Below are 11,646 nucleotides of genomic sequence, written 5' to 3' on the forward strand. Positions count from 1 at the left end.
TCTGTGTTGTTTTAAGTCACATCATATGAGTGGCTATTCAGCAGCACTGTCTGTTTAGCTTGGATAAAGAGTGCTCATAAACACATCTCTTCATAGCTATGTGGTCATCAAATCCTGCCTCCAGCTCTGGATTCAGGAGGATCTGGCAGTATAACAGAAGGAGAGAAGCAGTCTTGTTTAATTTGGTCTCTGAAAAGGATCCCTGCTTCTTTTGGTGGGAGCTCAGCAGGCTCTGCTAACTCACTGCTCCTCCACTCTGTAGTAAGCACCTTTCTTTTTAGACACACTTTGAACATTTCCTCAGCATTTTGTCCCAGGATGACCCTGCAGGCAAAGTCAGGATGGAACAACATTTTGTACTAAATACAGTGCATGATATGTTGGAAATGTAGTGGCTAAGAGACTGCTTGTTCCCTTTTTACTGATGTGTGCTTCAGTGAAGTTACTCCTGATTTATAAGCTGGATAAGCAAAATCAGAACCAGACCCTTGTTGCTCATTTCTGTGAGAGTAGGACTGGGCTTTATGTGCTCTTTTGCTCATTATATAACCTCAGTATCAAGTCTCAAAGCTTTGATTCATAGACTTCCCTTTAATTTGTATGTGCAGACTTCCAGACCAGATCACAGAGCAGCAGAATAGCAATTCTCAGGAGAGCATTTCAGTTTGAGGAATTCATGAAGAGGGTGACTTTTTAGCTTACTTTCAATGACACTTGTGGAGTAGGAAAGAGAAGTGAAGAGAATGGAATTGCCAGCCTGTTTCAAAGTGTATGCTCTGTTATACAGCAAATGATGAATAGCATCCTCAGTAATGTGGTTCTGGTAGCTGTGTGAGGTTTTGGTTTGGTTTTTTTCCTGCTGTAATCCAGCTTCTCACATCTAGGGCAGATTTTTATTACCTGTGTGTGCTGCACGCAGGAGCGCTGAAATACTCCCTTGTGCCCTCCTGCAGAGAAGGTATCCATAAGCCTTGCCTGGGGTGGAAGTAAGCAGGAGGAGCAGAGCCTCTTTCTGCCATGCATCAGGGAAAGACCTTGAATTCACCTCTTTCCTTCTCCCATCTCCAGCACTCTGAACAGAGTTCTGAACTCAGAGCAGAAGAGAAGGCGTCTTATTGTGAGGTGGTACAGACCTAGGGCAGGTCATTCCCTTGTGGAACAAAACCAAGTTTCTTCCTACTGCTTTTCTAAGCTGTGAAAATGTGTCTCCTTATAAGCAAAGGATTGCAAAGCAATAACATTGCCTTCTTTCAGCAGGAATGAGCCACTCTCCTATTGGCTAAGGCATTTTACTATATATTTGGGTATGTTAACATGAAGAAAAAAATACATCCTTGACAGCAACTAGAGTGAATCATCGATGGTTGTAGATGTGTGAAGTGAGTGTGGGAGCTCTGCAGCAAGAGAGGATGAGAAAGTGTTTCCAAAAGCAAAATGTAATCAGCTTCCCACTGTGAGGACAGCAGAGTTTTGCCTCCTTCCATGGGCGACTGGCTTCCCAGCCTGATAGTTCTATCAAAAGTATTGAAAACTGAGCTCTCCATGCAATTCACACCGTGCATATTTGCAGTGGGCAACATTGGCCTGTAATGGAAGCATGAACTGCCTTGGCATAAGAAAAAATACTTTTTTGGGGGAAGCTGAGCAGAGTATTTTAATGGACTTACATGTTGAAGAGAGATGGAGAAACGTGAGTGATTGTGTCCTAAGAAGGTAACAAAGCAAAGGTGCCTGACATATGTCCTCCTCCTAGGCCATGCCATATTGCATCTTTTAATGAGAGAAATTTGGTCATTGGTTGTGAAAAGAAAGTAATGATGAAATCTTCATCATTCACTAGTTTGCTGAGAGGGATGAAAAGCCAAAATATAAACAATTCTCCCTCACTTTGTCCTGTGATGTTGCCCTTTGATCTGACCTAATCTCAGCTAAGAGCTAACATCTAAGCTTTGCTGGCTTCTTGTTTTGTTTGAGACAGGGAGGGAGAAAGAAGGGGGGTAGCTTTGAAGCCTTCTGGGCAGTTTCTTTGTCTGGGAGGGAGTTTGGATTTCTGTATTATTCCTCATTTGTATGGAATTGTAAATACTTGTGCATACTTGTAAACATATTGTGTATAGATGCTTGTAAATGTTGCCATGCTGTAAATGTAGCATCATCTTAATTCCAAACCGCCTGAGCTAGCCTGGTAAATTTCAGTTAGTGGTGGGGGGAAGGTTCCCAACCCATGTCAGTAGTGTATATTGAAGTGACTGCTGTGGTAGCAGTGTGTTGTAACCTCATACTGGATTGCTCCTCCATGTGTTTCTACCTGTTCCTTGACTGCAAGCCTGGAGCCCTGGTGTGAAATCAGTGCTCTGGGAACATCACATCTTAGTGGTCGTACTGCAAATCAGTTCCTTTGCAGTGTAAGCAAACAAGATGACTACTACCAAACTCACTACTTCTTTTAAGAGGAGTGCTTGTTTTCTGATGCCCTTAATTTGAATGCCTCATTATTCTGCATGTGTGTTAGTGCATATTCACTGTGTGTTAGTGTTACTGAGGCTATGCTTTTACTACTGTGTAATGTAACTGTGATGGGTTCAGGAACTCCTCCCTCCCCCACTACTGAATTTACCAGACGAGCTCAGATGCACTGAAAGTAAGATAAAGCTCTCTTTACAGCTAAGCTAAATTTACAGGCACTATATACATTATATTTACAAGTATTTGTAATTATATACAAATAAGAAATAATACAGAAATCCAAACTCCCTCCCAGACAAAGAAACTGCCCAGAAGGTGTTCAAAGCCTCTCTCTCCCTCCCTCCCAGACAGACAATCAGCAAAATTTACTTGTTACCTGTTAGTGGAAGCTACTAAAGTGGAGTGAAGGAGAAGTGAAAGGAGCAGAGATTATTGAGGCAAAAAACAACAGAATTGTTTACATTTTGGCTTTTTTCCCCTTTTAGCAAACTAATGAACTAGACTGCAAGGGTGACAGAGCACTGGAACCAGCTGCTCAGGGGGGGTTGTGCAGTCTCCCTGACTGGAGATATTCAGAACTGTCTGGACAGATTTCTGTGTGATCTGCTCTGGGTGATCCTGCTCTGGCAGGTGGCTGGACCAGATAAGCTTTTGAGGTCCCTTCAGCCCTCAACATGCTATGAGTCTGGACATTCTATGAGTCTAGCCTTTATCATTATTAGTTGTTGCAGCAAACCTGGCTATCTTGCCATGGGATGTGGTCAGGGCCCCCACAGATCAGGGTCCCCACAGATGAGGGTGATCAAGGCCAATGCCACATGGACTCCAGACGATCAACGTGAATTATGCCAGAAACCTTTATTGATCATTTTTGGCTCTCTATTATATAGCCTCATTGCATAGAGCACACACCTACACATTAGCATAATTAGGCAAGGACAGCCCACTCCATCTGCATAACCACACCTTGTTTTCCTCATTAACGAGGGTGTCCATATCTATCCTTTCTGAGATAAGGTTGCCAGCAGCTGGTGGAGCCAAGGTCCATCATCCTCCTATTATTATCCTTCTTCACTTTCCATTCCCACATTTTTTTTTTACACCAATGATCTAATTCCTCTCATTAAAATATTCCAGCTAGCCTTAAACCAGCACCACTAACAAAAATAGCCATCAATAATTTGCTGCCTTGTCTTAGAAATGTATTTATTTGTGTTTCATCAGATAATCTTACAAGACTTGTCAACAGTTACTGAACAGCAACCATAGTCATGCCTACTAAAATCATAGAATCAACCAGCTTGGAAGAGACCTCCAAGCTCATCCATTCCAACCTAGCACTCAGTCCCATCCAGTCAACTAGACCATGGCACTAAGTGCCTCATCCAGGCTTTTCAGATGAAACTTTATAGCCCATTTCAGCTCAGAGAAGTCATGTAGGAAGCGAGTACTTTTCCAAAGCCTTCTTTAACTCTTTTATGAGGCTTTATGTGTATATATATTAGTGCTTTGTGCTGTACTATTGAGACTCAGCAAGGAATCGTGAAGAATAATGTTCTTGCTCAGCTGTGCACAGTAGGAGCAGTGTACAAGCAGTCACCCTGAGGTTAGCTATGCAAGAGTTCTCAACATGCAAACAAATAAAAGTTGGTTCATTAATAGCAACAAGAACAATAACAACAATAACAATATTAATAACAATATGTCTGTATTGGCTAGTTCAGCCTGTAATGCTTTGTACTGAGTAGAGACTTACCTGATTAATCAGACAACTGATTCTGAGGTGGAGCAGGCAAATGGCTAATCTTCCTTAAGAGGGCAGATATACTTAGTATGTGCTAGCCCCTTCCTTATTTCCAAGGACAGCCATAGAGAAGCCTCAACAGCCGTCCTGATATGAAATACAAGAAAAAGGTTAGAGGACTAACCTAGTCTATGATGACACTCAGCTCGTGGCTCTCCTGTATGCTGGAACAAAAAGTTGCTGTGACAGTCACAGTGTCATTTTACTGGGAAGTGAACTAAGGTCCTGAGCCTTGTTTCAGCAGCCAGCTGAACAATTTAATTTTCATCATCATGACTCCTTGGCCACTAGCCGTCCTGGACATTATGAGAGCAAGGGCTGAAGACATGATTGCTCCACTTCTACTACCTTATGGCCTGCATAAAAGTCTCCTCTGTGCAGACGCTTTTGGTCTCAGATTGTGATCTGAAAGTCCACTCAAGGTCAATGAAAAAGACCAAGCTACCTTTAGACCCTTGTGATAAGTAGATGTTAAATACACTTTTCACAGAATCACAGAATGCCAGGGGCTGGAAGGGACCTCAGAAACTCATCCAGTCCAACCCCCTTGCCAGAGCAGGAGCAGCTATAGCAGATCACACAGGAATGCATCCAGGTGGGGCTTGAACTCCAGAAAGGAGATATTCCAGAAACTCTGTATCTACAATGAAGTTCAAGTCCAGGTATCACACCTGGTCCTTCTAGCTCTACACTTTCTGGCCTTTACCGACCTAGAAACCAAAACTGTCACACCTTGGGAGCTCTGTTGTAACCTTTGGCTAAGTACAGTGTCCACACCCAGGCGTTCACAGAGTGCTTTTTATCACAAGCATTTGTTAAAACACTTAATCCATCCTTATCAATAGGCAGCATTTTGAAGAGGAAGCTTCAGGTACTGTGCTTACTCTAGGATGAGAGCCAAGCTCTGCCCTCCTTTGCAGTGGCACCGACTGTTCTTCCTAGGGAAGGCTGCAGGATGTGCATCCTAACTTCCTAACTGTTAATTAGCTTGTAACAGTTAAGTGACCATCCCTAGCTGACGGCTATTCAGCAGCACAAATGAACCCCTTTATCTGCCCTGCATGACCTTGTAACCTGAGGGTATATTCTAGCCCCAGATACTGAAAACGTGTTTGTTTCCCATTGCTCTTAGTTCATGCTCTCTTTAAAGCTTTCTTGAAGTTACTTCAGTCATTTAATTGTCAATTTTTCAGACGCAGTTTCATTTTTAGGCTCTGAAAAGCCTCCCTGAAGTTGTGCCCACTCTGCTTTTGATGCCAATTCAGTCACTCTCATCACTCCTTCTTACCATTCAGTAGTCCCTCTCCTCTTCCTGTGACAGGGCAGATAAATTGATACTAGTCCTATATAAGGGAGCTCAAGGGCACCTAATTTGCCTGAATGCAGACTTTTTGTTAACCTTTGTGGATATTCCGTTGATTTCATGAGCATCAGTGCAAGTTTCCTTCCTTTGCTAAAGTTTAGTGAATGAAGAAGTTACTTAGAAAGTTTTGCCACCTTTTACAACATGTTCAGAAACACATAAAACACTTCTGTTGCTTAATGGGCTGATACTTTCTTGGAGTCAAGCCCTTGCAAGCCTTCTTGCAAAACCAAGGTTACTTGTTTCTTCCACTGTAATTGACCTAATCCAAATCCTGAGGTGTATTAAGAAGAGTGTGTCCAGCAGATCAAGGGAGGTTCTACTCCCCCTCCACTCTGCCCTGTGGTGAGACCTCACCTTGAGTACTGCCTTCAGTTTTGGGCTCTCCAGTTTAAAAGGGACAGGGATCTGCTGGAGAAGGTCCAATGGAGGGCTAGGAGGATGATGAGGGGACTGGAGAACTGCCTGATGTGGAGAGGCTGAGGGAGCTGGGGCTGTTTAGTAAAAGAGAAGACTGAGAGGGGATTTAATCAATGCCTATAAATATCTGAGGGCTGGGGGTCAGGAGGGGTCAGCTCACTGCTCCCTGGGATAGGACAAGGAGCAATGGATGGAAGCTGGAGCACAGGAGATTCCAGCTCAACACAAGGGGGAACTTCTTGACTGTAAGGGTCCCAGTGTACTGGCACAGGCTGCCCACAGAGGCTGTGGAGTCACTTCTCTGGAGCCTTTCCAGGCCTGTCTGGATGTGTTCCTGTGTGCCCTGAGCTAGATTGTATGGTCCTGCTCTGGCAGTGGGGTTGGACTCGATGATCTTTTTGTGTCCCTTCCACCCCCTGACACCCTGTGAGCCTGGGATCCTACTGAAGACAGGAGATTTTCTTTTCTAGCTGGTGGGCTGTGACTCACACTCAGCTTCAGTGGCTCCTAAGGAGTTCAAGAATTGTGATGCTTTTGAAAAATAAGCTCAGTCACAAGTAGCAGCACCTCCTTTAAATAAGAATTTTACTGATGATAAAGAAGATTACCTTAAAGTGGATGTTGAATGACTGAGGCCCTTCTGCAGTTTAACTCTCACAGGTGCAGAGAGTAGTAGCAAAGTTATATATTTCCTAATACCCTACAATGCCTAGAGATAGCTTATCAGAATAAACACTGATGGAACAAAGTTTCCTTCTAGTAAGCCCATGCCAGCCTGGACTGGCTTAGTTGATGACAACATCACTTAGAAAGCAGTGAATTTAATTATTCACTTCTGCACTTTTGTGCAGTAGTTTAACAAGGAAGGTCAGCTCCCTGCATAAACTTCTTAGAGAATCAAAGTTCATTGTATTACATTGGGAGGAAGCAAAATAGTATTGCATCGTGTCATGGCTTTCTGAAAGAACAATACTGAGCAGTGATTAAAATGTACCAGCAAGGGCTTTTTTTGGAGTCTTTCATTGGTTTGATTTATGCATCAACAATGGTGGAGGATTAGGGCAGGTTGTAATAAGATGTGGCTTATTTTCTCCACTTGTGTTGTGGCATCAGTGCTCTAAATGTAGCAGGCTTTAGGAAAAGTGATTGCTGGTATTTGATACCTTAACAGCAGCAGTAGCTCTGTGTTCAGCTTTAGTTCTGTGCTTTGAAAGGGTAAAAGTCAGGCCTGTCAACAAGGTGGGAAGAGACCTCCAAGCTCATCCAGTCCAACCTAGCACCCAGCCCTGCCCAACCAACCAGACCATGGCACTAAGTGCCCCAGCCAGGCTTGGCTTCAACACCTCCAGCCACGGCCACTCCACCACCTCCCTGGGCAGCCCATTCCAATGCCAATCACTCTCTCTGACAAAAACTTCCTCCTCACACCCAGCCTAGACCTCTTCTGGCACAGCTTGGCACTGTGTTCCCTTGTTCTGTTGCTGCTTGCCTGGCAGAAGAGCCCAACCCCACCTGGCTACAGCCTCCCTTCAGGTAGTTGTAGACAGCAATGAGCTCTGCCCTGAGCCTCCTCTTCTGCAGGCTGCACATCCCCAGCTCCCTCAGCCTCTCCTCACAGGGCTGTGCTCCAGGCCTCTCCCCAGCTTTACTTACTCTATGCCTGATTTTTTACACATCAAAAAGCTGCAACTTGTGCAAGGCCTTTTTTTGTGGTCAGTGCAGAGTGCCCTCACACTGCATTGCTCTGAAAGGATTTGCTTGTGTCATGTCTGCAGACCTTGGAGCGGTTTCGCAGACATTAGATTCTCCGACATCTGCAGTGTCTTATTATTGATTAAGGAATGAGAAGAAATCTCATGGCTTAAGACCTTGTGCTGGGATTTATGAATTCCCTTTTTTTCCTGTGTGACCCTTGGCAGGTCATTGAATCTGTCTTTGGTTTCCCATCCGTGAAGCAGGGAATAAGGATGATTTCCTGCTGCTGCTCCGTGTCCATCATACCCACTTAAATAGTTTGCTCTTTGGAACAGGTCTTGTTACTTGCTCGAGCAAAGAATCCTCATTCTGATTTAGGATCTGGAGCTGTAATGCAACTAATTAATATCAGCATTAAGCAGTCAAAGGCATTCCATCCAAGATGCATTTGGCCTGAGGCCCACCTAGTTCTGAAAATGATGGATTTTTAATTGATTATTTGGAATGAGACCTTTTCTCAGAGTAGCTAAATCGTTTCAGACCCACGCACAGTAGCTATATTTAGAGGCGAGGAGGTGGCAGAGTAATTCTTAAAGTGCTCAGTGTCTAATAACCCAGGTGAGTGACAGTCTGTGAGTGCTGCTTCCTTTAAAACAAACATGGCTCACAGCCCCCCAGGCGGGAAGCAGGGGGTGGAACTGTCCACGTTCAAGAAGCACTGAAATACAACCAGCATCTGAAACATTTAACTTAACCATGTCAGGTTAGCACAAGAAGGTAGGTAGCTACTAGTGGCTTGGCATCTATAACAGCAACATGGAAAGAAGGCTGTGTGAAATGGGGTGGGCAAGGAGGAGGGAAAGTTAGGGTGAACCTAGAGAAAACAGGGTGGTGTTTTCTTCCCAGAGCACACTCTGGATGCTCTCAGAAAGCTTTGAAGTATCAGGCATTGCCTACAACTACTTGAAGGGAGGTTGTAGCCAGATGGGGTTGGTCTCTTCTCCCAGGCAACCAGCAACATAGAATCATAGAATCAACCAGGTTGGAAGAGACCTCCAAGCTCATCCAGTCCAACCTAGCACCCAGCCCTGTCCAATCAACCAGACCATGGCATTAAGTGCCCCAGACAGGCTTGGCTTCAACACCTCCAGGGATGGCGACTCCACCACCTCCCTGGGCAGCCCATTCCAATGCCAATCACTTTCTCTGGCAACAACTTTCTCCTAACATCCAGCCTAGACCTTTGAACACTTCTTTTAGCACAGAGGATATTTTGTCAGTCACTGCATTGCCCCCTTCAGCAGATAAATTAAAGGATGGGCTTTAGCCAGCATTATTTGTTCAAATACCTATCTTTGTTGTGCTATTTGATTCTAATGTAATCAGGTTTGATTACAGATATTGCTATCATCTGTTCTGCTTGTAATTAATTAATCACCATTTAATTCATTTCCCATTGTAGCACATCAGCTGTGTTGCCACCTTGTGATGCTGTTTTCTATTAGCTGGCTATTGGAGTCTCCTCCCACCCCAGGTGTGGCCACTTTGCCCTCCCTGCCCACTCCCCTTTATATTCTGCCCCAGGAGGGCTGGAAGCCCCAAGTTCGGCCCATTGTGGGCCAAGGGATCCTCTGCCTGGCATCGCTGGTGAGTCCCCAGGGTGTTCACCGGGTGCATTGGTGGAGGATTTCAAAGGCCGGGGGGCCTGGTGGGCCCCCCGGCTGTTAGGGTTAGGCTCAATGACCATTCCAACATCATCCACTGGTGCTGGGTGTGTGTCTTTGCTGGAGCTGATTTCTTTTGTAGGGTGTTTTAGCTGTTTAAGGCTCTTGCCTCAGGCTCCAAGATGACTGCAGAAATGGTGGTGAAGATGAGCTCTTCAGGCAGAGTGAGAGGTAAGCAGGTAAGGGCAGGGGGGAGCTTTAGGAAGGTGAGATGTGGTGGAGAATCAGACTGTTAGGGACTGGAAGGGACCTTGAGAGATGATTTAGAGTTAGCATTGATGACCATTGAAATAGCATGCATGGATGCTGGATGTGTGTCTTTATTGGAGCTGAGCTTCTCTAGGTGATATTTTAACCAAGCTCTGAATTAGCTCCATCTTTGTTCCAGCAGATTCTCATTTAAAAAGTTAATGGCTACACAGAAAAACTAAACCACTTCTCTTTATCTTAAAGTGGCTTCACCAGATATTAGCTATAGTTGTCTTCTCCCAAATCACTTCATGTTTTCATAGTAGTCCTCTTGTTTTCTTTCCATTCAGTAAATGCAGGTTTTGTGTAGTTTGCCAGTTAGTGTAATAAATAGAATCATCGAATCAACCAGGCTGGAAGAGACCTCCAAGCTCAGCCAGCCCAACCTAGCACCCAGTCCTGGCCAATCAACCAGACCATGGCACTAAGTGCCTCAGCCAAGCTTGGCTTCAACACCTCCAGGCATGGCCACTCCACCACCTCCGTGGGCAGCCCATTCCAATGCCAATCACTCTCTGCCAACAACTTCCTCCTAACAACATCCAGCCTAGACCTGCCCTGCTGCAACTTGAGGCTGTCCTCTTGTTCTATTGGTGGTTGCCTGGGAGAAGAGCACATCCCCACCTGGCTACAGCCTCCCTTCAGGCAGTTGTAGACAGCAATGCGGTCTGTCCTGAACCTTGTCTTTTCCAGCCTAAACAACCCCAACTCCCTCAGCCTCTCCATGTAGCAACACTGAAAACAATTTAGGTCAAAGACACAATGCAGTGACTTTGGTTCAGAATTTTTCTGCCTTCTTGCTTCCTTAAACACAGTCTTGGTTTTATATTTGCCTCCCGGATCTAATTCTCAGCACTGAACCTGCTTAAGAGGAAGTACAACACCCAACTCTGCTACTGCTAATGAAAAAGCAAGCTAAAAAGTCAAGTCAACATTACTCAGTGTCTTTGCACTAGATTAAGAATCTGCATTTTTCTTCTGAGAGCCTGACAGTCCTGGGAAATAAAGACCCAGCACCATGTAGCAAGGAGTTGGTTGTGAAAGCTTTTGTGTCCTCTTGCCTATCTATAAATGTGCCTTCAATTCTGACCTACTTTACTGGGTGGTACCTCAGGTAGTTCTTTGTCTTTTGGAGGTTTCTGTGTGTAAATGACTGTGTAAAACTTACATACAATCTTTTCTGTTGATGTAAATAGGCTGCCAGGGTCTGAAACTACCCAGGTGTACTAGATACAAGATTCATCTGGTTCCTGAAGATGCCCTATAAGCTAAGATCAGGTGAATAAAAGCACAGGAAGGCTGAGAATTGGCTGCAGCTGCAATGTGTAGTGCTTAGTATAATATCTTTTTAACTGGCAGTTGTTCAAGTTATTGCCTAAGAGTCTACTTTCAGAAGTTCCTTTATTTCCACATCACTGGAGTTAACTATTTATTTGCAGCTAATCAAATTGAACTACTCATAGAATCAGGCAGGGTTGGAAGGGACCACAAGGAGCAGCCAGTTCCAACCCCCCTGCCATGCCCAGGGACACCCTACCCTAGAGCAGGCTGCCCACAGCCTCAGCCAGCCTGGCCTCAAACACCTCCAGTCATGGGGCCTCAACCACCTCCCTGGGCACCCCATGCCAGCCTCTCACCACGCTCATGCTCAACAACTTCCTCCTTACCTCCAGCCTCATTCTCCCCACCTCCAGCTTTGCTCCATTCCCCCCGTCCTGTCACTCCCTCACAGCCTCAAAAGTCCCTCCCCAGCTTTTTTGTAGCCCCCTTCAGATTCTGGAAGGCCACAAGAAGGTCACCTGGGAGCCTCCTCTGCTCCAGCCTGCACAGCCCCAACTCTTTCAGGCTGTGCTCACAGCAGAGCTGCTGCAGCATCCTCCTGGCCTTGCTCTGGACACACTCCAGCATCTCCACATCCCTCTTGT

At 45.1% G+C, this 11,646-nt stretch overlaps 1 long non-coding RNA gene across 1 annotated transcript; it reads left to right on the forward strand.

The window, feature by feature from the left end:
* Positions 1-9,355: 9,355 nt before the first annotated feature.
* Positions 9,356-10,895, forward strand: LOC135181992 (uncharacterized). Its single transcript, XR_010305036.1, has 3 exons — positions 9,356-9,395; positions 9,555-9,643; positions 10,537-10,895. It is a non-coding gene; the product is annotated as an uncharacterized LOC135181992 (long non-coding RNA).
* The last annotated feature ends 751 nt before the right edge of the window (positions 10,896-11,646 follow it).

The sequence above is a fragment of the Pogoniulus pusillus genome, chromosome 15 (genome assembly GCF_015220805.1).
Source record: "Pogoniulus pusillus isolate bPogPus1 chromosome 15, bPogPus1.pri, whole genome shotgun sequence".
Lineage (NCBI taxonomy): Eukaryota > Metazoa > Chordata > Aves > Piciformes > Lybiidae > Pogoniulus > Pogoniulus pusillus.